At 36.4% G+C, this 26,581-nt stretch overlaps 1 pseudogene; it reads left to right on the top strand.

The window, feature by feature from the left end:
* The first annotated feature begins 330 nt into the window (after nucleotides 1-330).
* Nucleotides 331-26,111, top strand: LOC122147789 (annotated as a pseudogene).
* The last annotated feature ends 470 nt before the right edge of the window (nucleotides 26,112-26,581 follow it).

Genomic DNA, 26,581 nt, shown 5'->3' with positions numbered 1-26,581 from the left:
TGCTCAGTGTTTTTCTGGAAATTGTATCACGTTTTTTTCAGGATTCAAAAGGAAGAAAAAAAGCATTCATTTAAAATAAAAATCTTTTGCATTGTAAATGTCTCTACTGGTACTTTTTTCAAAAGGAAGAAAAAAGTCCTTAAATCTAAATTAAGGTATTCATTCTTTAAAAAAATAAAAATAATCACTGATCCCCAAACTTTTAAACTGTAAGCGTACATACAACTTTAGATATCTAAATATTGCCCTTAAAAAAATCTAACCCAGTTTTCATCACCTCAATAAACTTGGAGTTGTTATAATATGTAAGAATTTTTGTTTGTTGTTGGAATGGATGTGTTTATGCTTGTCATTGGAATCAATGTGTTTAAGGTATAAAGAGTTTTTCCCTTTCATTCTATAATTAAGTCTAAAAAAGACTTCTTAATGGGCACAAAGTAAACTTAAAACATTGGCCTATATATATATATTTTTGCCTTCATCGTCAAGTAGTCAATACTAGAGTCACATAGTCCCCCCAGATGTAGTTTGGTTAAGTTTGGTACAGTTTGGCTGTTGGTGTGTGTCGGGGTGGTGATTGGCTTTGATAAGATTTCTGTCTTTGTTAGGGTGCGTACAGATTTGATTAGTTTTTTAGAGTAAAGAAACCAGTTACAGTTAACCTCAACAAGAAGATTAGCCTTAAAAGGGCCATCATATTTTTTATGGGAAATGGAAATATTGTTGAACATTTTTTTTTTTTGTTTGTTACCTTTCTCCCTTTTTTTTTTCAGCTGGCCTTTCGGATTTCCAAACAGACAGTGTTGTAGAGAGAAACTCCAAGGAGTTATACCCTGATGTTCATTTTTGAAATAGGTAAGAGATCATTGTCGAATCATATGCAGAAGAGTTGTTGTTTTTTATTTGTAAATTGAGTTTAGATCAAGTATGTGTATGTAGTTTAATGATTCACTCTCCTTAAAACTAAATTCCTCTTCAATCTTTTTTATTGTTTTCAGTGGCTATGTCAACACAACAGGAGATAAAAAAATTCTTGACACAAGCTTTATCCAAAAGTAAGTCCAAATCCATAAAATAAAACTAAAATTAAAGTAGATCATTCAGTTAAATTATACTGATGTTATAATTAATTAGTTTGGTAAATGTTAATAGATTGGTGAAAAGAGTCTCTTCACAAAAGAACTGGAAAATGCTTTGGAAAAAAATGAGTGAGTCATTCCTTCTTTATATCAATCATGTATACTTCGCACTGCGTATTAGATTTATATAGATTTGTTTGTTCTTGGTTTTTTTTGTGTGCATTTGATGATTTTCAGAGATGCTACACTGGTGGCGTGCTTTCAGTATGAATAATGCTGTTGTAATATTTGTGTCTCTATAGGGTGGACCTGGTGGTGCACTCTTTTTGAAAGACTTGCCAACTGTTCTTCCTGAAGGCTTCACTAGAGGGATCTGTGCTGAAGTAAGTGAATCACAGTAGTGTCTCTGTGTTCTGAAGTTGCTTACATGCCCCTCCACAATCTGACGAAGAGTCTCTGAAGAGTACAAGTAGCTTGCATGTCATGTTACAGATTAACTTTAACCTAAATGTTCATAAATAATTATTAAAGTCTATGGGGAAAAAAAACTGATATATTTTGTTTGTTGATCGCAGATCATTTTAAATGTGGTCAACATTATGATTGACATTTTTTTCTTTTCTTAGGCGAGAAGGCGAGAAAACCCCCATGATGCTGTTGTCTTGCACCCCAAACATAAAGGCAAATGTCTATCTCTAGCCAACCAGAGGTAAAAACTGGTGCCCAGTACCAAAGGACAAAGGACTATATTAAAGTTTTTTTTCACTACAGTGTTTAAGTTAAAAAGAAATTGATACTTTCATTCAGCAGAAGGACACATTCCATTGTTCAAAAGTGATCATTTAACATTTATAATGTTTAGAAAAGATTCGATTTTGAGCTTTTATGTTTATGCAAACAATCAACATTCAACAATTTGATATTAATAAGAAATGCTTCTTGAGCAGCAGCAAATCAGCATTTAGTAAAGAATAACGTGACACTGAAGACTGAAGAGTGTATGATGCCGAAAATTCAGCTTTGTGTCACAGAAATAGATTACATTTTGTATGTAGCAAATGTATTCTTATAGAAAACCGTTATTTGATATTGTATTTCAAATAATATTTCACAGTATTACTGTGTTCACTGTAATTTTGTTCTAATAAAAGCATTTTGGGTAAGCATAAAAGACGTCTTTGAAAAACATTTCAAAAATCTTACCAACCCCAAGATTTTTGATGGTAGTGATTGCTTTGAAAAAATAAACTAATATATTTTATGCATTTGGAGGAAGTGTTTTAGGTACCCAGTTTCTCTTCGGCCGGGCTGCAAGAAAAAAAAAGACTAAAAGAAAACGATTTTCCTCATCTGGAGTTAAAGACATTGGTAATCTTTTTCAGTGCAGTGTTCTCAGGAGTAGCTTTTTTTTTTTTTTACTTTTCTTGTTATTCTATGTAGATACAGATACCAAGTAAATTAGGAATTTCAGTAGTTTTAAACAAGCACTTGATGTTTTAGAGGTTATACCTTAACAAGTCTTTTTGTGTTTCCAGAGAGGTAAATTCTTCAACACTCGTCTAAAGAAGCTGGATGAAAAAGGATGACTTTTCAGCCATCATTTTAGCAGCAGCTTGGTCTTCGATAGAATGGGGCTGGGATCGAATCGCATCAGCCAGGTGCCCCTGTCTTACTTCAGTGAACCTAAAATGCCTATAAAGTACACAATCACAAAAAACTACAAAGATTAATGCATCATTTCCATTGATACTATTTGACCTCTGGTTTGTTATGATCTTGCTTCAGATCCTTGGGCCTGATGGACTGCATGTATATGGCTAGTTGGACAGAGTGAGGTAACATTCAGCTGTTTTGCTTTCATCCAGATCTCCTACTCAGCAGTGAGTGCCATCACACTGAAACCCTTACATGTTTTTTTTTCTGGCTCTTACTGTCTTAGTTAAAGGTGCTCTGGCAGTCGAAGTGGAGAGGCTCGAGATCCAGGAGACATCCTGAGCAATGGTGTCAGTGTTAAATGTACTCGACGACCGTGTTGAGATGCATCGCGCAGAGAGAGCCTTCCTCCTCAAACCCCTGGTAGACATCCTGCAGCACTGTAACACCCCTCACACCTGTTTCTGGAATCAATGACATGATGCCATTTCTGGTTTTTTATATTTGAATAAATTAAAATAAACAAATACACTGGGCTCCAAAAGTTTGGGGTTGGTAGGATTTGTAATGTTTTTGAAAGAAGTTATCTTGTGCTAAACCTAGGCTACATTTGTTTGATTAAAAAATACAGTGTTAAAAACAGTAATATTGTCTACTTCTTATATTAGTGCAATTTAAAAATCAATGTTCTTTTTATTTTACGATATTTAAAATGTAGGTTTATTGCTGTGAGTGGCTAAACTAAATTTTCAGCATCATTACTCCAGTCTTCAGAGTCACGCGTGATCCTTCAGAAATCAATCTAATATGCCTGATTTGGTGCTAAGAAACATTTATTACTATTATCAGTGTTGAAAACATCTGTGGCTGCTTAATATTTTTCTGGAATCTGTGATACAAGTTTTTTTCTAATAATGTGAAAGAACAGCATTTATGTGGAATGTACATTTTTTGTAAACTTATAAACTGCCTTTACTGTCGCTTTTGATCAATTTTTATATGTTTTTGCTAATATATATGTATATATATACTATATATACTATATAGGATATATATATATATATATCGTATACTTTATACTATCTATATATATATATATATATTACACACATAATATTTCTTACTGAACCCAAACTTTCAAACTGTAGTGTTAGATATTTAATTATAATTTAAAGACTTTAAAAAAAAAAAAATTAAGGTAAAATAAACATTAATTACATTTTACTTGATGTTTACACCACATGACAATTTCTAAGATATTAAATAGAACCTTTTCTGGCAAACCTTTTTTAAAACCAACATGAATACAAAGAATGCATTTTTAGAACTTTAGGCATCTGTTTTAAACTAGATTTTTTTTTAACAGGAAGGGGGATGCAGTGTTCCCGTTGCTGTTTACACTGAAGTTAAGAATTCACAGCTCTAACCTGACTGGAGCGGTGTACAGGCTCGCTTCATGTCAGACAGCAGCTGAAAGAGACCATGCAGACAAGCATCAGCTCTGACAATCAGGTTTGTTAATCCGTTACAATACAGATAAGATGAATCCTTCGTTGAATTTGACACTTATTTGAGCATCTGTAACCTCATTATTCCCAGGCCTGAGGACGACAGGAGCCAAGGTGATGAGAAGTGCAGCGGTGAGTATCACTGCTTTAAAGGTGTCAGAGGCACCCCAGGACGCCGCAGATGGAGTTAGGAGTGGACCTCGAAATCTGCTGCTCAGCAAAGGGCCAAGAGATACTGACTGTAGCCAGACAGCTCTTAATGTGCGCAATAGGTGTATATAGTCCATATTTGTAGCTGAAGACCAACCACCCCTTCCAGAAGTATTTTTATAGATTTCAATGTCAACAAGTGTTTAAGTGTCATGCCTATAAACCTTTATATTTTGTTTGTTATTAGATATTGGTTAGTATTTCACAGAACTTTTTCTTTGTATTTTTACTGGAGGTTTAATGAAGGTTAATGGTGCAGTTACTACGTTAAATCAGACTTGCAGTATGATGCATAGTATAATAGTATAATTAATCATAATATATATTTGCGCTCATTGTTTATACCACGCCATGTGAACTGCAAGTCATGCCGTTTAAGATTGGTGTGTGTTTTGTATCTAAACACATGCTTTATTTGAAACTTGAAATTTTCTGCGGTGTATATTTTCTGGAGCTGCTATGAAGTATAATCTACATTTTACCGCCACCACTCTAGGTTGTAATGCACATGTGAACTGTACTACGCATAATAACCTGTGAACCCTACAAAACGTTTTTCGTATGAATTGAGTCCGCTGTTCTCTTTTTTTTTCCGTAGATGGAAGGGTTGTGTAAGTACAATGTTTTCATCTCAGACATTCTGCCACTGATTATATCTTTGTGCATTTGTTAATGTTGTCATGGGGGGGGGGGGGAATCTTTATAACCTGAATCTAACATCAGTGCCTGAAAATTTTAAATATCACCTCTGGAAATATCTTTGTGTATTTAACCTTAATTCTGAATGAAGAATGTTATTTGTATGGAGCTTGGTGTGTAAGCAGTGCCTGAGCCTGGTTTCATTTACACCTCTCAAATTCATACATGTCCTTACTTTATTTATTTGCTAAAATGTATTTTAGCATTCCTCTTTGTGGCTGCCTTTGTATGATAAAACCAGATCAACTTAGCCAGTATTCTGAACAGACAGTATGTCTGTGTGTAGTATTCTGAAATACCGTTTTATTTTATTTTATGCTTACGATTTTGGTTTTGGGTTGTTTACAAGCCATAGTTTTAATCTCATACCATGTTGAATCAGTGTGAGCATATGCAAGATTTTCTTTGAATGTAACGAAATGATTGAATTCTATAAACTCACATGTGCAGCCTGGTCTTCATTTTAGTTGAGTGTTATGGCCATCCTTTCAGAGTCCGGGGTGTAAACTCTGATATACTTGATAGCATTGATAGTTTATTTGTCACATCATAAAACAGCACTTTTGTAAGTTTGTAGGTTTAAGAGCGAGAGAGTTTATTTGGTTTATACGAACTATATTTTTCATTCCAATAAATCATCAGTATATATGTGCAGTCGTGTGATGTCTTTGCCTTTTTTTCTCTGTATTTTATCCGGATTGCCCGGCCGGACGTAAGATACCACGATGGTCACAAAAGTGAACCAGACACAGACACACAGAAGGCTTTTAATAATGGTCTCTTTGATTGAGATCAGAAAACTATCAGAGAAGAAGATATATGTTCTTATTTCTTCTTTATTATAAGGAAGATGGGTTTGAAAGAATTCGGGAAGATTCAATGACTGAAAGGAAAAAATGCAGATTAAAATAAGGCACTACATATCACGAATCAACGATCTAGCGAAAATCCCCGAAAGCAAGATTAAAACAATAAATTAAATTAAAAACATGTTTTATTTTAAGGTGTAGCTGTAAGCTGGTTTGGACGGGGGAGAATTTGACTAAGCTTTCATTTATATAAAACCGAGATGTGAGAGTAGAGACTGGATTTTCCTATTATTAGTTTTTTTCTTGGACCGTGCTCCACCCTTCTCTGACTACCTTAATTAGTTTTTTTTAACGATTTATATGCAGTTTTATTTAATTATAGATGCATACTTTTTTCAAGGGTGGTGTTTCATATATTCCAAGTAGCAGGTGACATGCTTGAACAGTGCCAGGGACGCTGCTCTACTCAGATGTCAACTTAGACTCGTCCAGGTGTTGTTACTTGTTCTGGGGTGAACTCGCTTTAGGTCAGCGCGTGGCTTCTTCATAGGCAGCCAGATTTGTGGCATGTTATCCATCGCGTCCACTCATTTTCACAGGAAAATTACATACCACGCTGTCACGACAGAAGTCCTATAATCTCATCCACCTGCTTCCAATAAAGCAAACCCATGCTGATTTTCAAAAACACCCGATGCTGTATTTGTGCGACGGCTCACTTTTGGCCTGAGCCAGCCACTGCCTAATGCATAAAAAACAGATGTCTAACTCCTTTTAATCAAGGTATAACAACCAGCTACGCAATAAACCTAGAAAATACAATAAATAATATCAAGTAGATATGGCAAATATTTTTTACTGTTTCAAGATTTCCGCTGGGAGATTGCGCATGTGACGTAGGAGCATCATGATGGTCCGGCGGCTCTTCCTGCCTGTCCATCCCAGGCGTTGCGTAACACTCTCGCCAAGAATCTCTTCTTCAGGACTCGCTTTTCATTCATTTCTGTACGGGATTGCCAGGGTGCACAGTGGACCTGTTCTGTCACTTCTTGTAAAGAGAAAAGTGACTTACATTTCAACACCTTAGGTAATTTCGGACATCCTTATATTGCCTCCTCGAGTGTGAGTCTGGGCTAAGTGGTCCAAGAATTGTTTCAGCATTCATAAGTTTTAAATTCATGTTTTCAATCTGTGCATGACGTACACAAGACAGCAGTGCGGTCTGATAATGTTTTTATATATATTATGTTATTATTCCTTTTATCCTATTATATTTTAATCATTAGTACCATTTTATGCCTATTCCGTATTACTACTTTAATACTTATTTAATACAAAGTAATGCATGTAATAATATTATACATAGCATACATTTTAGAGTTTTTTAATATTTATGTGGTCTGTATATCATATGTGCATGGTAATTAAGAGAGACTCCAAAACTTACTAATTCTTGTAGTGATTAAGCCTACCATACACACAGTATAAAGCCCACAACGCCAAATCTCCTTGGTTATTCTCGGGTCCGTGTCTAAACTTTTTTCCTTTTTTTGTCTCTGTGTGTGTGGTCAATATTTTATATTACACCCTAAAAAGGGCAGGCACAAATAATAGCCCTACAAGACTGTTTTTTTAATACTTTAGAGCTTCTTATTCTTTAATTACAATTTCATATCTTTTAGATAATTCAGTTTGTTTTTTTTTTCAAGATGGAGCCCTCCCACTGTCCTTTCTCAAATATACCATTTAAAGGGATTTTCTGAATCACAAACTGCATGTAACATGTGTTATGGATGTGTGTGTAGTATTACACTTGTATGTATCATGCACAGCATTATCACTACAAACGCTGTGCGCCACAAATCACAGGAGCTGGGATAATGTAATTGTTCTACCCCTAGTGTGGCGAGAATTCTGATTATGTTGGTTTCACTGCTTACAATACATTCCAATAAAGTTACATTCTCCACCAGCACCAATCCGAGCTACATGTTCTCCATGTGAACACTACAGCCATCCCTCCTAGCTGTGTTCTCTGTGGACCTAGCCAGTGCTGTCTCTCTCGACTGGCTATTTGACACATTCTCTGATTTCGTTTTTCCTTTTGACTCCAAACTCCAGGGACTTACATCTAGCCAGCCAATTCAATGTGTCAGCACTCGGCGGTCTCCTTCCTCTTCCGAGGAAACCAATCCCAGAGCCTTTTAGAAGAGCTCCAAAGTCATAAATCCAGCATCCATTTGACAGAGTAGGGGCCTCAATCCTGACATGAGTGCATTACAGTGTTAAAGAAGAGTTTGTTCGGCTTTCAGGGCGACAACGGTATCAGGAAGAAGCTCCTTTCCCATTGGATATTTCTCATTTTGAACAATCTTGATGTACCATATGATGGACTTCATTGGCATTTCTTTACTGTAAGAACACAGTGGTTATTAGATGTAATCCATCAGTGCTGTAACAATGTAGTTTATCACATGGATCCGGGTGTTCTGTACTTTTATTTTGAAATCATTTTTATACAGACCATTGGATATAGAGTTTCTATATCAACCATGGGAGAAGTAAAGTGTTGCTGATCTCAGTTTATTATCTAATCGGATTTTTTTTTCTACAAGTCAACGTATGGATAATTAAGCTCAACAAGGCTGCTTTATTCAATTAAAAATCTAGTAAAAACAATATCAAGTGAGCTGTTTACTGTGTTGAAATATAGTTGCTATGTAATTTCTTCCTGTGATGCCAAACAAGCGGAAATTTTCAAGCATAATGACGCCGTGTCCCATTCAGTGTCACATGATCCTTCAGAAATTATTCTAATATGCGAATTTTGTGCTCAAGAAACATACTTATTGATTTTATTCCTTCTTCTTATTATTTATTAAAAAAGAAGAAATGGGTGAAACCTATTCAGAATAAAATTGGACCAAACAGTGCCGAGTTTAAAGGCTTGATAATATCATAAAATGTTCATATTTCAAATAAATGTTGTTATTTTGAACGTTCTACGTTTATTAAAGAATGCTGACAAAAAATATATATCACCAGTTTTCACAAAACTATCAAGGCAGGAAAAACATTTTTTTAAACATTGATAATACTAAGAAGCATTTTATTATTGAGGACCAAATCAAATTATGAATAAATTGAGCACAAATCATTCATATTGCAATGATGGGAGTATGTGACACTCTGAAGAACCTGAGTAATGATGCTGAAATCTCAGATTCCTGGCCATCCAAGGAAAGAATTATTTACCATATTTTACACTAAAAAAGTTATTTTTAAATTGTAATACTCTTTCACAATATTACTGTTTTTTCACTGTATTTTTGATCAAATAAATGCAGAGTTGGTGAGAGATGAAGACACTCTTTCAAAAAAAAAGAGAAAAAGAAAAAGTAAATTATTCAAGACGTTTGTGCACCATTAGTGTAGAATCACAGCAACGGAAGATTTTTTGCTCTCTTAAGACCTTTGGAAATGGCAGTGAAGGACATCTGTCTTGGGTCAGTTAGCACATTACTATGGAGGACAGTGTGTTTGATTGAGTAAGCTCAGAGGAAGCTCCATTGCTAACCCATCTGAAGAAGGTGGAGAACCACATAACAGAGGCGCCAGCGCTATTCTCCCTCACCTGCCCAAGTACGCACTACTGTGGACCTGGAGTTTCAGAGAACCTGTCCTGCACCAGTCAGACGGAAGGACCGGGTGGTAAGGGAGGAAACAATGGCTGGAGCACATATTTTCCAGCTCATTTTGATTAAGGGTGACGCACTAAATAATTTGCTGTCATACACCGCTTTGTTCCTCGAGGTCCTAAATAGTGCAGGACTGGTAGTTTTGACCTCATTAATTGTGAAACAGACATTAGGAGGGGCTCTTGTCATTATTAAGACATTATCATAATCAAAGACACCATCATCAGAATTGGCAAAAAAACATAAAATAAATAAAATAAATAACACCATCGAAGGGATACAGTATGTGCTACGCTTTCTGTAACTTTCAAGAAGACCAATGTATTTATTAAAATTTATTATATGCGTTAAATTTATTTACAAAACATACACACACACACAGGGCACTCTATATATATATTATATATCTTTTAACAAATAGTTTATAATTATACAGCAATAGATAAATAAAAATATCAAATTGAACACAGCACAACTCCCGAAATTTAGATCAGAATAGCAAAGAAACTCCACTCGGAAAATTAAAATCAAGCCTAAATAATGGTTACTGTGGTCTACATAAATCCAGTCTTCTATATCTCTTGCCGTGGATAAATCAAATATGAAATTAACCGCAAGTCTTTGGACTAGATCGCATGTCGTTAGAGTAGCACCTTCTGTTCATTGGACAAAGCCATAAATAGAGTAAGGCAATATTTATTTTAGCAGCTTAGCATTCCGACAGCAGCTTTACACATCACATTAGCATGAGAACCCAAGACGACTGGATGCCTTTTTTCGCGGTTTCTATCAGACCTTTAGATCTGTTGATTTTGCAGGTAACTGCATGACTGCTGGTATCTGTTAACTGATCACCTTTTGATCTTTATTCTGATGAAAGCTGAATCATGCACTTTTCTGGTCATTTAGCACTGTCTAATAACATCTGGCATAAAGAAGCAGATGGTTCTTTTTGGTTCCATCGATTTATTGGTTTAAAACATTACCTAGTTTTGAAAGTTTCTACTACTTCTAGCAGCCTTCTTTGTTTGCCAACGACGTTCATTTTCCAGTGCTAAACGCAGTTGAAATTTAGATGCGATCACAACTGACATGACGGGTGAGAACAAATTTTTAAATTAGAAATTGGCTGCTTGACAATCCATACTACTAGCATTGTGCCTTAGCAAGTTATGCTGGCTACGTCCCTAAATAACTACCGCTCCCGAACTTGAATTATATTTGTACAACATATGGTCAATAGCCACCACGTACAAAACGATGATCTAATTTTTTAATTGCAACTACCTATCTTTCCACTTGCCCTTATGTTTCCATTGTGGGCTAAAAGGAAACGCGCACACCAATGAATGATCAAAGGGCAGTCACTGAAACAACTTCTGAACATTCAGTGGAATGGTAGTGTGAATATCACGTCAGATCGGTCGTAAAGGGTAGAGGCTTTTCCCCTGTGATTTGACTGCAAGAACACTTTTCTTTGGCTCCTGTCACTAGGCTGATTAATTAAGGGCAACTGCTTTAAAATGCTTGTAAGTCAGCTTTGGCCCAATGACTCCTAGAGTTGTTTTTTTTATTTTTTTATTGTTTATAATTACTATAATCATGCGAGATCTTTCGTTTCTTATGTGGTTGGTGGAAAGCCTCGTGGTGACTCAATAGAAAGGTCTAAAGTGTGACAGACGTTGTCCAGAATGGTTTAATTAGCTAACTGTACTTAAGGTATTGGAACCCTATTCTCTTTCATCGCTTTATCTCTCGCTCGCTCTTCTCACATTTCTTAGCTTTGGAGAAATATAGTATACGAGTCATGAGGTTCACGGATTAAATCATACTTCTTATTTGAAGGGATTACTGCAAGTTGAACCCGTTTTGTTCCAAGGGAGAAACCGTTATGAGCCCAGCATATATTTTTTTTCTTTGCACGTTATAATGCCTTACTCAAGTGTCTATCAGGGAAGTTTTGCAGTCGGGAGTTCAGCTTCATATGGCATTAGGGGCACCCTCCCCGGGCTGGAAAGTCCCCACTTTGATGAAACATCCTGGCGGGATACAGCGTGGGGTACAGTGCAAAAGTGATCTGAAACAAAAATTAGTGAGAAAGCATGCTATACTTGCCTTTCCAACTGTTGTATTCATTGGTAAACATTTTGTTTATATTTTGGTAAATGGTTTTTAATTTAATTGCTAAAAAAAACTTCCTAATAAAAATAACATTTATTTCTAAATAAAATAAATAAAAATAACAGAAATAAATTAATATATCCTATCCTGAAAGGTTTTCATACATATCCATTGCTGGGTTAGCGTACTTGTGTGTTTACAGTGAAACAGTCAATGACTGGAGAGATCCTGGTAACATGGAAAGCTCCGAGACCTCCGAACTTTCGTAAAATGTCCTGTTTACATTATTGCAGAGGATTAAATTGCTGCCCCCCACTTGACTGTTCAAGAAGCATAATGATGGTGAGTCTGCAGTTTGAATGGTGGAGCAGCAAAAGTAGTGTATGTGTGCCCCTACGTAGGTTTAGTTGCTAATGGCTTCATATAACAATAACTTCTGAATGCTTGGTCAACTTGCAAGAAACATATGTCATTTCTAATAAGCAAACACCATGAACTCCAATGATTTCTGCACTGTTTGTCTAGGTATCAGCTAACCTGAAGCTCAATGCAGACAACAGAGTGTGAAACAAGAGCTGGTAGGTAAAAGCTCATCACCTTATTCAGACATTGCGCCTCATAATATGTTTCCCATCTGAAATTTTCCCCTCCTTTTCTGTGTGTTTATATTGGCTTGCAGGATAAACGAATATTCTGACAGCCCTGGGACTGCATGAGTGTGTCCACATCTCGGTACTGTGTCCTCTACCTCTGGGGGTCCAGTGGTATAGAGGTTGGCTATTGCCCTTGAACTAGTTAAACAACCCCTCAGTTCATGTTTTTTGATGGAGCCCACCAGGTAATAGTGTTATCAATTTTTAAGATACAAATAAAAACAGCATTATTTAGATGCTTGTAGCATTAAAATATACTGTATATTTTTTGTATGCTTTTTGTATTTCAGTGGTTTGGATAGTGCATCCTGTTTCCAGGTAGTGGTCATTGATGACAGTTCTCGGGCACAAGGAGGGCGGAAACGACACTATTCATTTGCACTACTTCACCAGCCCAGTGCCAAATATTCGAGATGTTTAATATGGTACAAAGACATGTGCAAATCTTTTTGGAAATCTTCAGGATGCAGTTCCAGTCATCATCTTGATTCCTTCTGGGTTCTCCTTCGCAGCTGTATATATTTAGAGCCCAGGCCAGTGCATATACAAGGGAAGTGTCCCTTACCTCATGCCCCTTATTTGAATAGACTGGGTCTTTCCTTTCCCCCACATACCACAATCCTGCAGATTTCAGTAAGTTGTGTTTTATACAGTAAATACTTATACTTACATATTCATATATTGGGGCATATTTGTGTTTTAAAAAAAATAAATAAATAAATATAATAACCAATAATCTATTTGGCACCAATATATCATGCATCATACATTCTCCTCTGTTTTGTGTTTAGTCATTGAAGTAAGCATCAGGAGAGTACGGGGACTTGAACCCAGTGTTGTTTGAGGCTGTTCCAGGGTGTCATGGGGTGCTTTGGAGCAAAAGTGCAACTGTATCAACAAAACCACTGTAACCGCCCCTGCACTACAAAAATGTGGTCAAAGTGAGAGTGATGCTGTGGAAAAACATCTGGAAATGCTTACTTTGCATGAATTGTGGTCCAGGATGTTTGCTAGACCAACAGATCCACAGTGTTTCAAAGTCTTTTTTCAGCTTCAAAATAAAAAAAACTGCATGTAACTGTCTTCTTAATCTTTTGATAACAGTTGACTGCCAAAGACATGATTATATAAAAGATAATTTTTTTCCTGTACTTGGCACAAGAGTTACATGCAGTGTCATGACACCTGCTTTAAAATAGTGATGGCTGTCTGGGGCAGATGGTTCATGCTTAACATAATCTTTTTTATATTTATTAATTTTTCTAATGACGGTCTTTTGCTTTCCATACACATTGCTTTTACAGGCTTCAGGGCATGTTGAGAGACCATACTTTTTGCAACAAGCTATCTGACTCAGTTCTGCATTCTCTTCAAGAGAACATTTATTAAAATATGAAGAGACCAGGTACACTGTTTTTTTCAATTTAGTTGATATCTGGTATCTCAGTCCTAAAGTTTCCTAATTTCAGTTATTTGCTTTACGAAGACAAATCAGAGTAACTATACCACTCACTGAAACTGACAAAATTTAATTTTTGCTGACTTTTGATTGATCTATATATGTATATTCTTGTTTTTTGCACTAGGTTTTTGACACATCTGCGGCTAATGTCACCACATCTCCATTGGAGTGCTGATAGGCCTGCTGTACCTCAACATTGGCACTGATGCCAGCAAAGTCTTTCATAACCACTGGTTTCCTCTTCTTCATCAATGCTCTTTCTCATTGTTGGAGCGCTGATGCCTACAGTTCTACCTGTAAGTTAGTGAAGAGGCATGTAAGGATGCCAAATGTCACAGTTTTAACATCAACATATGTCAACACAGATTAGGGTCTAAGTCATGTCCTACATTCATTCAGAGGAAGTGAAAGTGTTTTTTAAGATTCATAGATATTCTTCTGTCCTGCTTCAGTTCCCTTAGAGATGGCTTGTTTTCTGAGGGAACATCTAAACTACTGGTATCAGCTTGAAGGCTTACTATCTGGCTAAGACAATGGCTGACATTCCATTCCAGGTGTGGGTTCCTTGCCTGCCTAAAGCCTTACCTGACCCCGCTATTTTTATGCATGATATGAGATGAGAGGAGCATATTTGAAAAGTGTTGAAAGTTTATTAGTGGCTCTACAGACAAAGACAAACCCAGTGACATCTATAATTCCTATATTTGATATTGTCATGGGTTTGTCCACGTCTTCCTCAGGTCCTTTGTCCATCATTCATGTACTGCAGTATTGTGTACATGGATGATACTGGATGACTGGAGAGGCAAGCCGCTACTTGCTGTTTTTGGCTTTGTCCATCTGTACAGCTTTAGTAGCACAGTCCCTCTGGGACTTCTATTTTGGCTCGCTGCACGCTCCAACATCCCTTCAGGTACGATGTGTACAGCTATTATCTCGCTTAGAAGTATCTCTCAGACTGCGCTAAAAACATTTACAAACACTCCATTTAAAATCTAGTCAGGACAGCCCTTGAAAACTTTCCTTCACAGGTGGCCACTTTTGTTGTTCCCCCCCGATCCGGTTACAGCGCCATTCCAGTCCTACTACTCTCGGGTTTTCTTCGTGAACTTTGACAACCATTCCAGTCAATACCTGCAATGGAGTTGCTTACACGTGTCCTAGTGGTCCCGGTATGCTATTTTAATACTCTTAATAATAACATTTACTAGGCAATTTCATAGTTTTATGTTTGTTTGATTGTGTTTCTGACAGGTATGGGGTTTTGAAGGGAGTGATTTTGTTCCATTTATGGGATGAAATAGAACTGACGCTGAATGTCCAGGGAGGGTGTTGACAAGTTCCAAAAGACCTGAAGTAATTTGCTGGTGCAGTGTGTTGGATGTAGAAGATGCCAAGCTTTACATGGACTTCATCATAACTGGCGGATTCTTTCTTCCTCATAGGAAGACGCGCTGCGACATCGCCCACACTACTTGGTTTCTTTTTCGGTACAAAATAAAGTCAGACCGATACATATTCAAGTCATGGCCTTGACATGGTTTACTAGCTCCTGTGGCCCTGTTTTAGCCAGGCTAACACTATAACTTATGCTCTATATTTTCCAAGATGTCATTGTCTGCTCAGGAAGACCAGATTTATTTGATGATATTTTTGTGGCTGGTTTTTGATTTTTTCATTTAGATTAAGTTACCCCAAAAGTCATTGTCTATAAAAAGGGCTTTCAAAATTGAGGAAAGAAAAAAAAAAAAAAAAAAAAAAAAAAAAAATACTGTCATGTTGTTCATGGGTTTACATTGTATAGCAGGTAACCAGGTGTTGGAAAAATTGGTATTAGAGCCTCTACATGTATATCAGAATGTCCACGTATAGACCCAATTTAAATATGCAAAATGATAATTTTTCTGATCGGTTCGTATTTCATTATGGCAGTGTCTCAACTTACGTGTAACCATAGCTTTAAGCTTAACCCTAACACTGATGTATTTTCCTTTTTATTAGAATAACAGGTTTGGGCATTTCCAGTTTTCAGAAAGCTCATCGGGTAACATATTAGCCTGAATTAGGATGTTTTACATATCTTGCAACAAGTCCGCAAACGTTTTTATTCAAACCAGAAGTCTGTGAAGGTTACCCCAGTTCCTGTAGTATCTTTTAAACCCACTGTAGTCGCCCTAGTCTTTTTGTATAGTAGAATTTTTTAGTTTTCTTTCTTTTTTGATTATTTAGAATTGTATTGCCTAGAGTTGAGGGGGTAACTACCTGGTGCTTCAATATTCCTGTTATTAAAACAATGTGATAAATATTTTTAGACCAACAAACTTTTCATATATGTATCTCAGCCGTTGTATTGTTAAACATGTTCTTACTGCCCACCTAGACCTAGTGTGGTCTGAGAAGATAAAATTATGAGAATCCATCAAAAGTGCTGCAAAACAATCTTCTTGAGTGTAGTACATTTACCATTACTTTATATGCATTTAGCAGACACTTTTATCCAAAGTGCCTTACCGTGGCTTCAGGCTATACATTTTTTTTTTATCAGTATGTGTGTTTCTTGGGGAATTGACCCACAATCCTTTTGTCGGCTACGCAATACTCTATACTCTACCAACTGAGCCACAGGAACAGTAGTATTCGTAATGATTCATATGAGGACATAGAACAATAAAACAATTCTTTATAATTTATTTTTTCCCCCTACAATAAATAACAATGAAGGACCATCAGGCGTTGTCCTTTTACAGACAAAAGGATGTTTTTTCTTCCTTCCTTATGTTGTTCACATTGACTAATTCTGACTCACTTGAACTAAAACTAAAGCATAGCATGTGCAAAAGACAAACTTAAAGCACCCCCCCTGTCTGCTTTATCAAAGAACCTTCTACGACGTATTTTTGAATAACCCAGAATCCTTTTGAGTTTGCAAAGAAGTTGAAATTGTTAAGCATTCCTCATCCTTGCTGAACTCCCTACACAGATCCATATGATAGAACTTGTTGGACTTGATTACTGTAAAACTGTATGTTGTGTCAGTTTGATCAGAGCAGTCCAAAGTAAAACAGCTTGTCTCATCCATTAATTAAAAATTGTGTTAATAATGTAACATGGTGGGACTATCAAATTGTGATGGCAAGATGAGTTGTGGCTGTCTGAACTACACCATTAACTGGGAGGCAGTTTCAGACTTAAAACCCAAGCAAGCACAGAAGAAAAGCGTTGTCTTTTTGTTGTAGATTTTTTGTACAACAAAGGGCAAATTTTTATTATTATTTTTTTTGTTTTATTGCAATAATGAAACACGGAAAGATTACAGTAAACCTCACAAAACAAACAGTAAAAAAAACAGTATGTACAAAACATACAAAATACATTTTCAATCATACACTACTTATGGATTTTATAGATAACAGAAAAGGCAATATAATAAAAAATATTAAGAAATTGACAGAAAAAAACAGCAAAGTTGAAAGTTTAAATTTGTGTATGTTGGTCTTACTAAGACTGACATAGCACGGAAGACGGAGTCTGGTACTCGCTCATCATCGTGCCGCAGAGTGGAACGCGTTTCCTCGCTGACTGTCGTATCCGAGAGTCTAACCCTTGTTATATTCCTGGGAAATTCAATTAAGAATTGCCCCTTATATAGTCGCTCTAACACTTAGGTTAAAGATCTACAGCGATTACCAGCAATCTGAATCGTTACCGTCTGTTGGGTTTTCCATGTGAAATAAGATGAGGCGCTATGTTGCTCTGATTCAAGTTACCTAACGGATTGCTTAGAATTATCTTGAAATGAAACGCACGTCATGACCCTTCTGAAACCAAATAAGAGCTGAGTTTGCGTCGAATTTCCAAAACAGAACTATATGGAATCTTTTATTTATTCTTGAGTCTGCATGTCAGGCACGTTCCTCACATTTATTTGACAACTGTTTGAACTTTATATGTTTTAAAATGGCAATTTGGATATTGATTGTTTTTTTTTTTTTTTTGTGTTTTTTTTAGACAAGGAAAGTGCCGAGGTCAAGAGCCCTTTAACATTATACCAGTCATATGAAACACCAAACAAAAACACATGACCATGCTATTTAAAAGAGTTTGGAATTTACTGTGCTATTTTTAGCGAGTGACCTCTGTGTTACCAAATCGTTTTGATGTGGTGATTGAACACAGTACTCCAAGAAAAGCAAAATTACCTGAATATACAACAGTATTGTTTTTAATTTTAAAGAGAAAATCTACAGTAGTAAATAGGTGTTAGGCTCGACAGTGGTGTTGACGAGCACTTTCTGGTATCCGCTTACTTTAGCTTGTGACTTGAAAAGTGGCCCCACTAAATACTTAACATTATTTAAATGTAGTTATTAACGGAATCTTAAGTTAAAATGCTTTAAAAACACTGATGTCCAACATTCCACTGATGTGATATTATGTGAGATTTATTTATTGTTTATTTACAACAGAAGTTGAGAGCCCCCCACTGAGGTCAAAACTGTTCGCTGGATGAATTATTTCTGTAGATTATACGTCATGCAATGAGTTTCCAGGGTTTGTTTTAGGTACCGGTGTGGTGACAGGTCACGCCTCATAGTGTCTTGGCTCCTAATCCTCGTGCCAATTCGCCAGAGGGAAAACACGTTCTGTGTGTGTATTAAACACAGGCGAGAACCATGACTTGAACCTTCTTGATCAAATCATCAATGTTAACTTGACTGGATGAATTTCATCCAATCTTGCATTGTGAAGAAGTCCTTTGTTAATATATGTATTCTTCAGTCCGGATTTGAATAAATGAGCACATTTGGTCACACTTAGTGATGCATCATGGACTTATCGTTAGATAATGGACATTACGAAAATTAAACCACTTTGGGTGTGTTGTTAAATGAACATGTGTAATCATTTAACTGTGCATATCCAAGTGGGTCATGGGTCCCACTGAACACACAAAGCCAAAGGAGGGACCTTACAAGGTTTGGCTTGGATTTTGTCAGGTACATTTAACTTACTCCTGTGTTGCTGATAGCATTTTGTTTACCATGTACTACACCAGTTCTCAGTCCTGTTTAAGCCTTTAGTCTCTGTTACAAAACAATATGATCCGGTTCAGGGGGTTAGTTTAAAGTCGAAATGTGGCGATTTGGGAGGCCATGGGGACACAGAAGTGTTAAGATGGAGATGCCACAGGGTCACCGAAGCGATCTCTGCTGCAAAACTTCACATCAGGCTCTTCAGAACAGGAGTGTTTGATATCCTTAAAATAATAGAAAATATCCTTTATTTCAAATGTTAGGTTTAATTTTTTTATTTTATGTAAAAAAAGATATATCGGCATTTAAAAATAATATATGTAGTTAAAAAATAATAGAAAGTATTAAAAAATATATTTGTCTACAACTACTGTGTACAAAAGTTTGGCATATCAGGTTGATTTTTCATAATTCTCTTATGCTCACCAAGGCTACATTTATTATATCAAAAAATAGAGTTCAAGACAGTAATAGTGTAAAATTAATATTACAATTTCAATACAACCTATTGTGAATATAGTTTAAAAATTAATTTATGTCTGTGATGGCAAAGCTAACATTTCAGCAGTCATTGGTCTTTCAGTGTACATGCCCTTTCACGAAAATTCATTCTAATGTGCTGATTTGGTGCCTAAGAAATGTTCTTATTATTTAGCAATGTTGAAAACAGCTTAGGCAGCTTTTTATATGATATGGAAGCTGCGATTCTTTGATTATTTTTTTTTTAGTCTTTGCTGAATAATTTTTCTTTTAAAAATAGTTCTGAAAATTCTGTTTTTTGGTTTTTTCGATAATTAAAGAAATAACAATTGTTTATTTCAGCCTTTAACTTAAACCTCCGATCAGTTGGCATCTGTGGTAGCGTAAATCGCCATCACTTCTCATTTCCAACGTAAGTATAATTGTTTTCAGTTTCATGTGTTTTCAGTGAATATGTTTTGATATTACTTGTGTTTGTCTCGTCAGCAAGACAACAAGCTCGTTATAGAAATGCGGCATGGAGAGAACTGATGAACCATCTATGTGCTATTCCATCTCTGGATTCAACCCCAGTTTTCTTTTGTACCTGTGAACCCCATCGCAGGTGAGTTTATGTTTTTTAATCTTATGTTACATTTCGATGGCAAATTACTCCATGTTAGTAATTTAGAAGATTAAGTTCCCTCTTAATCCTAAAAATTCAGCTTGTAAAATAGCAGTGTCTTTTCATTTTTTCTTTGTATTATAATCAATCGACAGATCCCATTGAGATCCACAAACAGAAGCTGACATTATGGGTTCAGTCACCTTCTCGAGAGGAGAGGCAATTCGGGTTGGCTACTTTTCCCTCACTCCGAAACTATGCATGTGGAGCCCACTTATCGTAGAGCAACATCCAGATGAGGACAGAGGTCTTAACCCTTCAAGGAAAAGACAGGCATATCTACACGTCCCTCTCTCACGCCTGAGCAGCTCTTTGATGCTAACAATAATGGAAACAAGGCACGAGGACTAAATGTTTTGCTTTATGGGGCTGTCGGCACAGGGAAAAGTACTGTCGTCCGTAAACTGATGCTGGATTGGTGTGCTGGATCTGTTTTCTCCCAGTTCAAACTTGTGTTGCCCTTCTCCTGTGAGGATCTTTCCCATTTATCCAAGCCAACGTCCCTTCGAGACCTTGTGGGCAGGAAATACATGCACCTTCGCAAGACACCTTATCTTAGTGGAGATAATGACAAGGCTAAGGATGTCCTCTTCATCTTCAATGGAAATGGAGAAGATGAAGCTGGATTTTCGCATCGGTTCCACAGAGTTATGCAGCGATCCCAATGAGGCTCTCCCATCAGGAGCTGTTGTTGTTAATCTGCTTAGGAAATACATGCTACCCGAGGTATGAGGCTCAGATCGTTAAGCTTTTTACTCTGTGGCCTGGCATATCGAATGATGTCATGCTCCAGATTAAATTGGTGGTGGTTTTGTGACGTAAATTGCAGTACCTTGATTAATGACATGACACTCATTTATGTTCAGATCTATTCATTTATTAAAAATACATTTACATGCACTTCATAAATACAGTAACTTCAAAACACCTGATCCGTAATGCACATTTTTATTCACATTTGTGAATTTAACTTTAACACTTTGATATTTTTAATGAAAATTTGAAAAAAAAATTTGTGCGACAGTTCAAAGTCATGTGGTGTGCTACCAACATGCAAAATAAAAAAACATGAAAATAAAATTATATCATACAGAGCCTGTGTGTCCAGAATAATTTGAGACTTTTTGACAAAGCGGGTTTTTTCATATTTATGAATTCATTAATTATATTATTACTTTTTTATCTTAAAAATATTATATTATATTAATAATAATATATTAATTGCTTTATACTTGGTTACACTACATTACATTTTAGAGTCAACTAAACTTACAAATGGTATAAAAATCTTTCAAAACCATATGAAACCAACATGTATTCAAAGAATATATTTCTGAGAATTACTTTTCATTGACCCTCACCTTTAGATGAAAGTTTATTGTGATTAATAGCTGCTAAGACCTGTTGCTTTTCTTACAGGCCAGCATTTTGGTTACAACGAGACTATCTGCTGTGGACAGAGTTCCTAAAAAATACATAACTCGTTATGTACAAATCTGTGGCTTCAATGATCCTCATCGCCAGAGAGCCTACTTCACCAGCAGGCTCTTGCAACAGAATGAAGGCAAGCCGGGAATGGCGGCCGAGACGCTCATAGAGATGCTTTACCTAAATCTACAGCGGGAGAGTCAGTTAGCAACCGCCTGCTTTTTACCAACTTACTGCTGGCTCACATGTGCCACTCTTCATTTATTGCATTTTACTGATACAAAGTCACCAATTCGAACCCTCACTGGCATCTACACCAGCTTCATGAAGCTCAACTTTGGAGGAGAAGTGATAACTGTGGATGGAAACGTCTCATCACAAGAGCAACAGAACTCATTAATGCTCTATGTGGTCCGTACTGTTGGTAAACTAGCTTTTGATGGCATCACCAACAAGCGGACGTCGTTCTCCGCTGAAGAACTGGAGCAGTGGGTTCTCACGCTTCCCCTGGCGGAAAGACTAAAACGGATGAAGAGCTCCCCAGCAACTAGCTGTGTTTCGCACAGATGTGCTTGACTTTTTTACCTGGTTCCTCGCAAATGGATCTCCTCCCGCCATGGTACAGATCCCCGAATCTGGTGGTACGTGTCGGGCGGGTCTCACGTGTGACGCCAAGACCACTGTGTTGTCGGACACGCCCGCCATGCAAGCAAAACAGATGGGCATCTAGAGCGTAGGTGATAATCTAGCCGCTCTTTATGTTGTTCTTGGCGAGAACAAAAGCGTCCTGGAGAAGTTGACTAAGGAGGTTTCGGAGGCTTTGGGACAAGCCAGTGAGGACATCACAAGCCTCCTGAGCATCCTCTCTAAAATCATACCTTTCCGAATCTTTGCCGTTTTCAATTTGCTTAAGTTGTTCCCGAAACTCTTTGAGCGAGTCAGCAGCCTCAGCAAAGGGCGTATTGCAGACACCATGACGGCAGAAATGTTTCGTTCGGAGGACAGCTTCAATGAAGATGTTTTGGACCAGGTGGAACAAAGTCTGCTGGGAGTGCATGGTCCACAGCCACAGGAGGAAACCTACACAAGAGCGTTTGAACTCTACCCTATCTTCATGGGTGGACTTCTTCATTACGGAAACCGGAGGCTATTAGACCAGCTTGGATGCAGCATCAAGAGTCACACAGTTTCTCAGATCACCCATGTGCTGAGGAAACACCTGATCAAGGAGAGCCAGAAGAAGCAGCCTCCTGAGGAGCTCATGGACCTTCTGGTCCTGCTCTATGAGTTCCAGAACCCTCGACTCACAGCTGAAGTCCTACAGTCCATCAAGACCATCAACTTGTCGAATGTGCGCATGACGCCACACAAGTGCTTCGTGCTGAGCACGGTTCTGAGTTGCACAAGCTCAAGGTTCCACCTGAATAAGCTCAACCTCTCCTCCTGCCACATCACTCCACCCCCTGTAGTTACTGCAGATGCTTTGGCCAGCCTTCCATCACACTAGCAACCTCAAGTGAGACGTGCTCTTACTATAGAGAAAACTAGTCAGTGTTTTGCATGCTTGAGTCATATAGTTCCATATAGAGTCATATAGTTCCTGACCAGTCTTGGATACCAGCTTAAGACCTGCAAACCGTTTTTTTTTTTTTTTTTGTTTGAGTTTTGGTTTTGCTTTTAAAAGCAAGGAATGTATGGGTGAACTTTCACAATTTAAAAAAAAAAAACTATTCATAAGTTTGGTTAGTTTTTTATTTTTTTTTCAAAAAATAATTAATACTTTTATTCAGCAAGGGTGCATTAAATTGTTCAAAAATGTCAGTAAAGACATTTAGAATGTTTCAAAAGATTAAAAGTTTCTATACATTAAAGAATTCTGAAAAAAAAATTATCACATTTTCCAAAAAAATATTAAGCAGCACAGTTGTTTTCAACACTGATAATAATAAGAAATCTTTCTCTAGCAGCAAATGAGCATGATTTCTGAAGAATCATGTGATACTAAAGACTGGAGTAACGGTTGCTGAAAAATATTCAAATAGACAGCTATTTTAAATTGAAATAATATTTCACAATATTAGTCTTTTGCTTTATTTTTGTGTTAGATGCACAGTAAAAGTGCTAGAATAATTACTTTTATTAATGTATTAATTTGATTTAATAATCTCATTTAATGAACAACAGAAACGTTTGTAATGTAATGCATCTTATTGAGTGAAAATTACAGTAACTGAAGACTGGTTTGTCTTGATATTGTGGTCTTAATGGACCTTTAACATGCAACTTTTTATTATGGATTCAACTGTTGCCTTGCTTGCAGTTGCTTTGCTTGCAGAATGCAGTCAGTAATAATGAGTGAACTAAGCACAATTATCTCGTTAGTTATTGATTTTCTGCCTGGGAAATCGACAAACTAATGGTACGCATGTGTTTTTGCTCACTGTGGTGTTTACCAGTCTCCAGTTTTTAACAGCCTGGGGTCCCTGGGTCCCGAGTCCTGCATTCTGCTGCGAGATCTCCTGCTTGAGCCCAACTGTACTATTAAGTCATTACACCTGCTTCCATAGCACATGTCCCAGAATGTATATATTTCTTAGTGTTATTTTAGTATTATTTATATACCATTAGTTTTTTGATAAAGTTTTGAATTAGGTTTTTTTTTTTTTTTTTTTTTTCAGTTTTTATTTTAAATGTATTAAATTTTTTAGTAATAATTTTTTGTTTTTGTCATTTTTATTATCATTATATATATAGATATATATTATATCTATATATAGATATATGTATATATTATATATATATATATCTATATTATTTTAATATTGTAGATATACTATTTATTTTTAAGTAATTTTTATTTTCATTTCGCTTTTTTAGTTTTTTATTTATTTCTAGTTTATTTTAGTCCTTCAAATTAAACTTATTTCAAACTATTAAATTTGGACATCATCATGTTCAAAACCACCACACTTTTGAATTGGGTTATTTTAATAATGTAAACATCTTTTATGTAAAATATCTTACTCAGGACAGTATTAAAATAAACAAAATAACATGCGTTTTGTATAATCTCTCTATTTTGTTAGAATTACTCACATTTTCACAGATTCTGCAAGGGGTTCACAAACTTTCATGTGGCACTGTGTGGTGTTGTGTGTATATATATATATATATGTATATATATATATATATATATATATATAATATATATATATATATATTATATATATATATATATATATATATATTATATAATTGCATCTTTAAAAGAAAGGTTTTTAATATAGTAAAAAAAATCAATTCATTCATTGAAGCAAATGCTAAATTTGCAATATAATAATATTTATAAAATTATTATAAATTTATTTAACATTTGTATATTTATTTATTTAACACACAGACCTCTTTTTAACATCTCCTTGCATTTGCACATAATGCACCTGTACCACAACAATATATATATATATATATATATATATATATAATATATAAACTGCTGTATATATATATATATATATATACAGGAAATGTTCCATCATTGTCAGTTTTTTAAATACACAAATTAAAGGGTTCTGGATATCGTTATTTCCTGTTTACTTATCCTATTTTTATTATTTTTATTATCTGTGTGTCTTTTTATTATCTGTGTGTGTCTTGTCTTGTCACTGTCATTCTGTTTGTGTCTAAAATGTTGACGTTATTTAACAGATTATCCCGAAAAATGAAATGATTTATGCACTACTTTTTCAGTTTCATCCCTGGTCTCAAAGGCCACTGGTGATGATCTTCTGGAAAAAAAAGTGTCTCCTGTGCATTTTGTGTTAACTCGATGTTACTCTGATCACAGGTTTGTGTGAACAACTACTTGACAGACGCCGGCATCAGCCATCTACTGGAAGCTCTGTCTGGTAACCCACTCTCTGCAACGGCTGTGTCTGATGCATACTGGCCTAGGGGACCGATCGGCACAAATGCTGGCTGAGAGACTGGGCCAGCATGATATGATTTACAGGAGCTGAATGTGGCCTACAACAAACATTGGAGACAGTGCAGCTCTCACGCTGGTCGATGCCTGTCGTGAAACATCCCAGCATCCACACAGTACAGTGAGTACAAAAAATATTTTTCATAGTCCAATAATATGTATCTTTCTTAAAAATCTATCTGATTCCATGTTCATTTTGATTTTAATAGATGTTTTATACTTCTACTTCCTCTCAGCCTGTACCTGAACCAGCTTACCGATGTGGCCAAACAGTCGCTTTACGTGCGTGGAGGTCCTCGGGTCAAGGAGGGCCGGCGGGTGAAGGTTCTGGCCTCTGTAACAGAGGGTTCGGACATCTCAGAGGACTGGCATCCCATTCTGAGCGTTATTGGAAAAAATTCTCTTTTCCTGGGACAGAGACCGTGTTCGCGAGCAACTGCTGGTCTTCCTGAAAGATCTGGAATGGGGTCGCAAACAGCACCAGAGTTTCTGGAAAAAGATGCACTTCCGACGAGTGGAGAGCGTTGTGAGGCAAATGCTGCGCTTACTGGAGAAGAGCAGTGATACTGGAACAGGGACCAGTACAAAATTATGTAACTATCGTAGAAGTTAAAGGGATGGGTGTTTGATTTCTTCATGGGGGTGTTTTTTGTTGTATTTTAGTCTAGTCAGCCTTAATATTTCCCAGTTAGATTTAAAAGGGTTGTCTGTCTATTAACATATCCATGTACTTTAGCATTAGGGCATTTTGTGAAAACACTGTGACAAATTAGTTTTATTTGATTGTTTGAGGGAAAGATCAATATCTGCTACTCCGTAATACTTCGGATTACCACTTGAAAACTGCTCCTTGTTGCATGATGACAAATTTTTGACAAATTAGAAGCTATTTCCTATGCATATGTAGAATTCAGGGTGCTTTGTTATCATAAAACAATGTGTCACTCCTTTTTGAAAATGTTTAAACTTTTTAAACAACATTTGAGTGTCAGATGGTGCTCTAGACAAGGTTAGCAAAGTAAAGTAACCAAGACAAGGCTTTAGGTGCTTCTGCATTATTAACGTATCTTTTGCCTTAATCTATGGTTAAAAAAATGTT

The sequence above is a fragment of the Cyprinus carpio genome, chromosome A15 (assembly GCF_018340385.1).
Source record: "Cyprinus carpio isolate SPL01 chromosome A15, ASM1834038v1, whole genome shotgun sequence".
In the NCBI taxonomy this organism is placed as follows: Eukaryota; Metazoa; Chordata; class Actinopteri; order Cypriniformes; family Cyprinidae; genus Cyprinus; species Cyprinus carpio.
This window is presented reverse-complemented; position numbering and strand designations above follow the sequence as displayed.